The 5,365-nt window shown below is 38.5% G+C and overlaps 1 long non-coding RNA gene across 1 annotated transcript; it reads left to right on the forward strand.

The window, feature by feature from the left end:
* LOC140948455 (uncharacterized) lies at nucleotides 1–5,041 on the forward strand. The gene is made up of 3 exons (XR_012167045.1): nucleotides 1–120; nucleotides 530–646; nucleotides 3,347–5,041. It is a non-coding gene; the product is annotated as an uncharacterized lncRNA (long non-coding RNA).
* The last annotated feature ends 324 nt before the right edge of the window (nucleotides 5,042–5,365 follow it).

Consider the following 5,365-nt stretch of genomic DNA (forward strand, 5'->3'; position numbering starts at 1 on the left):
TTTTGGTCTTTATTTCTTTGAGGTATACTGATGTTGAGAACAAAAACATTGAGGGTATTTTGGTTAATGAGGTGAGGGGAAATTTTGGGTAAAAGAAATGGCCCAAAACAGAGAAAAAAGGTAAGTTGTACACTTTTCTAAGTTTCTTGAATTTGGTACAGTGAAACCCTGCCTTACGGCCACCTCGGTAATACAGTCACCTTGTTATTACAGCCACTTTTTTTGGCCACCTGGCAAAAACCACCATACATTTTCTTGTAAACAAACCCTCATTAATACCGTCACCCCATTAATACTGCAAAACTTTTTTGGCCCATTGATGACCATGATAACGGGGTTCCACTGTAGTTTCTTGGTGTTGCCGACAAGTGCAATCCCCTAATGACATAAACACAAAAGATGGAAAAGCCACTAAATAATACCCACACCAAAAACAGGAGCAAACCAACAATACTTTTAACAACACCAAGAAGCACTCTTAATTCCTTTTCTACAGACCTGCACATTTAACATGCTTTCCTTTTGCTAGGGGCCATTTTTCAGTACTGGAGTCAGAGGAGTACCCGCGCAGACATGGTAAGGCAGTAAAATGGAAAACTTGAAGAACACAGAGTTCAGACAAGATTCCAATTTGAGAGCTAAAAAGGTAGGTAAAATACATGTACATTATTTTGTTAATGCTTGCAGTGCAAATATTTTTACTGTGTAGTTTAAGTCATCCACTTAGTGATTTATTTAGCCTGTCCTGCAACAGAGCTGTGCTTTGGCAGTGCCTGGTGGCCCCTGTTGTATTAGCGGAGCTCTGGCGCGCGAAGCGCGCCTGCGGAGCACCATGGGTAAGTAAATCTACCCATCCCAGAAAATTTGGTAATCACGTGACCGTACACCGCCCTCAGCCCGCCCGCCCGTTCGTCCGCACCCAAGGCAACCAATGTTCAATCTCACACTTTCTAGCTAGTTTGGGAGCACAGGAAGACTGAGATTGCAGACATATTGCACATCAATCTTGTGATCAATTGACAGCTGTCAAAACAGGGTATCCGCTGATCAGTATCACCTGATCGTATCGCGGGCTCAGGTGTCGACCCATCGAGGTCGAGTATCTTTTTGAAGTTATCCGCTGACAAGTTACTAGTTTTCAAATGATTGCAGGCTCAAGTTTAATTTTTTAATGTTGTGTTTTATATGTGCCGCACAATTAAAATTTTGATTTCAAACTGACCTCGGCAGCTAAAAATTAAGCCAGTTTTCACAGGCAGGGAGGACATGCTAGTTGCTTTTGACTTTTCTCACCAAGGTCACGCGTTGGTCACGCTCTACGTCCAATTTTTATACTCTGATTGGTCAAAATTTGACAGGTGAGTTCACGCGGAAAATTTATGCAGCATCTTGAAACTTGTTTACTTTGACAGCTGAAGCTGACAGAGTTTTGTGTCAACTTATGATGTTTTTAACTGTCTTTTTCCACTGAATGTACAAAGTGAAATTCAGCTGCTATCAAGAGTCTTCTGTTATTCATGGCTAGTTTGTTTATTGGGTTTTTGGTTGAGAAATACGTCGCTTTGGCAAAGTCGGAAATCCGATTTCGGATGGCATCGTTTTCGTTTTTCACCATGCTTGATGCGTAAGACGGTTGAAAAGTCTGAAGCGATTCTGGCCTTACTTGATAGTTTTCAGTGCATCTCGAAAGGTAAGCCTGAGTAATTATTGTATTTGATGTTTGTTTTTTATATCTAATTTAATGAAGTCGAGCGTAGTTTACGCGGCTGTTTGGTTTATGCACGTTTGTAAGATTTGAGACAATGATCTGACCGAGAGTGACCGAGTATCAGGTTTGATTATAAGCTTATGGAACTTTAAAAAGCCTTTAGACAGTTTCTCACCGCAAATAGAAAGAAAACGTTCCAAAGAATATTTGGTTATAATTCTGGCTTTAAAAGAAAGCTTTGAGCGATTTTCTTGCCTCAAGTTCATCTTTGAAAAAAGCAAACACCGGGAAGCCGGCTTAAAACGTAAACAAGGATTTTCAGAGACACTTTAATACTTGTCTTCGTGAATGAAAATTGTTGTCTCTGTATATGTTTCACCTTATTATTTTCCCTTTCTTTATTGATTGTTAGTAGTCTCTTTTGCAATTTTAATCGCTGTGCCGTTTGTTTTCAGTCGCTCATGAACATCGCTTGCAGGAGTAGTCAAAATGCCGCGCGTATCATACGCTTTTGAAGATTACAGATCGTTATAGAATCATTAAATAAAAAATAAACATAATAAATTCTTTATTGCGTTGAAGCGTATAACTATATTAATCTTAATTTAAACAGTCGACTTGTCAAAAGTGAGAACCGGCTAGCCGTATAGGTGATTTTGGAAATTTTTTTGACGGTTTCGCTAAAAGCTAGCCCACGCTTGCTTTGATCGTCCTAAATATTGAATGAGTGCAATTTGTATTGCAAAAGTGTGAAACACTGCATTCTGTCCGAGGTCTGTACGATGAAAACGGCGCCTCATGGTACTGTTTCACCTCAGATGTGAGGTACAAAAAGTATAAAAGGTTGGTTTACACGTCCCCAGACTTGTTGGCAAGATTTTGTAAAGTAAACATGTCGAACGCAAAAAATTCGGCCTGATTTGTTTTCCAGGCATAATCTACTGTGATCAAGAGCCATTATGGCTCTTAAATGTGATCGAAGATGATAGCTATTTTTGGGGTGTACATATAAAGGCTATCAACTCGATGTAAGATTAAGTTCACTCTTAGCTTGGACTGTTTGCAAATTATTTTTCCCGAAAATCACGTAGTCTTTCCCTCAAAAGTCACATGAATGTGCTCTAAAGTTAACTGATTTGTGGAATAAAAGTTTATTGTTTGATTTGAATTATAAATTCGAGTTAATAGGAGCTTCGCTTTTAGCCCTGGCTAAATCTATATATTACTGTTGCTCTTGGGCGACAAGGAAGTCTTAGTTTGTTCAAACACATTCATCCTGGGTACCTGGATCTTTCAGGTTAAGGGCACAAAGCTCTTTCATTTTTTAAGAACACAACACGTTTTGGATGTTTGTCTTATGCATACATAATCAATGACTGTTATAGAATGCACTAGGGCCACATCCTACCCCCTTTGACATTTTTAATGTTAACAGTGCCCTTTCCATTCATATGCAAGGTTTGATTGTAGTGTAAATTGCTCAGAGTAGAGAGCAAGAACCAAATCTAAAGATTCAAAATAGTTAGGGTGACTATTTTGCCAGACTAAACTGTTGCTGAAGAACAAAGTAAATGTTAATTAAATGTTTATTATAGTAGTCATGCCACTGTGACTAAATAAGTTTTTTTTGGTGTTCAGAAATTGATGAATCGCACAGACGTGTTGGACAAGGCACAACTTTCTCCAGATGACAAAGCCAAAATAAAGGCTTTATTAGACCTACACAATGCTATCCAATTTATGTCTTTGGAGGAGAGTGAAGACAATGAAGAGAGGGCCAATGATCCACCACCCAGGTACATCAGGCCACTATGCTCAGAGAGGTCAAAGCTAAGAAACATCAATGCTGTTCTTGACGCCTTTTGTGAGGCTTGCATGTCAAAGAGGCAAAGAAAGAACAGCCGGGAAAATAACCAGAGAGGTTGATAAATACTTGTCAGACAGACCAGTACCAAATAACTGCCCTTCATGGGCAGGATGCAAATAATACCAAAGTAACAAATATTGCTACAGTGATCGCTACTATGGCAACTGGGAGTAAAAAGTCCAAAAATGACGGCGTGCGCGTGATGTCCAGTAAAATAATGACCTTTAGCCGAAGCACAAAATGTGATGGCATAGTCGCTTCTACATGAGTATAAAATTCTACTTTTCTCCGGTTTAAAACCTATCCTTTTTCTTTTTCTCTTAATCAAGAACGTATTTGACACTTCTAGTTCATTGGGCAGTAATTCAGTCTTCCCTGCGTTTTACTAACAACGAAACCTAATGAGCGAAAAGCCCTGTAGTGACTTTTGGGTGCCACTTGCATAAAGTTGAAATTTGACGGGCAACAGTAACATACTCTCTTCAGGACTGCAACCACGACCACCATAGTAGAGGTCACTGTAGCAATTTGCTTAAAGTCCCTAATGTATTATTGTGCCTTTAGTCAGGATGATCCTGTGATGATCAACTCTAACTAAATTGCACAATCTTATTGGAAAGGTGATAAGAGTTTTATTCTAAAAGTCAATCTTTACTCGACTGTGTCCATTAAAATTGCTGAAATTACAGGACAGTCAATGGATTATCCTAAAACTATAAAACAGGGAGTGTAAGATAGATACATTGTGAAAGTGAGTCGCTTGTTAAAAGTGTGCAGTTTGTCATTACTATTCAAACTCAGATGTAGGCAAATTCTCGTAGACTACTTTGTATGCCACAGCCAGGTCCAAGTTGTAGCCATGCACTTGGCGACAATAAGTGAGATACATGTGTAGAGATGTTGGCTTATACATTTGTATATAAAGCCTATGGCTAGTTTTGTTTGCATCACTATCGTCGTTGTAGCATCAGTCTGATACTTCCCAATAATGGCCTCTCATCAGTTTGTATAGGCTTTAACAATAATTTTTGGGGATGATCCACCAAGTACTGGTACTTGCTAATAAGAATTAAGGCAGCAGTTTAGATTTCCTAATGGGATTTTATGCAGTCTTACATGTAACTAAGTAACACTTTTATTTGTAATATTCTTCTTATTAGATTATGTAATAATTTTGCCGTGAACTACTTCTTGGAGTTATTTTGGAATGGAAATGCACGATACTTATAATAATGTCAAACCTCTTTAATACGGACACCAAAGGGACAGAACCAAGTGTCCGCTTCACAGAGGTGTCTGTATTATAGAGGTAGGGAATGCATGATTTTTGGCTTTTCTGGGACCAAACGAACTGTCCGTCGTATAGAAGTGTCCATAAGAAGAGGTTAGACTGTATAATAATTACGTTAATCTAATCATTTGTCTTTTGAATAAAATAATATGTGCATAGTGCTGAACATACAGTCCCGGTTTGGTATCTTTGCTCCATTATGTAGTAATCGATTTGGGACAACGTACAATAAAAGAGGGAGTAAATGGTAAGCTTAACGACAGAGAAAATTGGTTTAAATGAACGTTTAGTTTCTGCTAGTTGCAAGGCAAACGCTAACTTTGAAAAATTTTATCCCCATTGAGAAAATCGACTTAAACGTATATTTCTACATTTCTTTGCGACAACAAGGATTCGCGGCAAATACTCTCGCGCACGACGTATTTTGTACTGGATGTGTGAAGAAGAAGTAAATTTAGTATTTTGCTTCCCGTGCAAATTAATGATGAGCAAGAATTTT

This window comes from Porites lutea, chromosome 1 (genome assembly GCF_958299795.1).
Source record: "Porites lutea chromosome 1, jaPorLute2.1, whole genome shotgun sequence".
NCBI lineage: Eukaryota > Metazoa > Cnidaria > Anthozoa > Scleractinia > Poritidae > Porites > Porites lutea.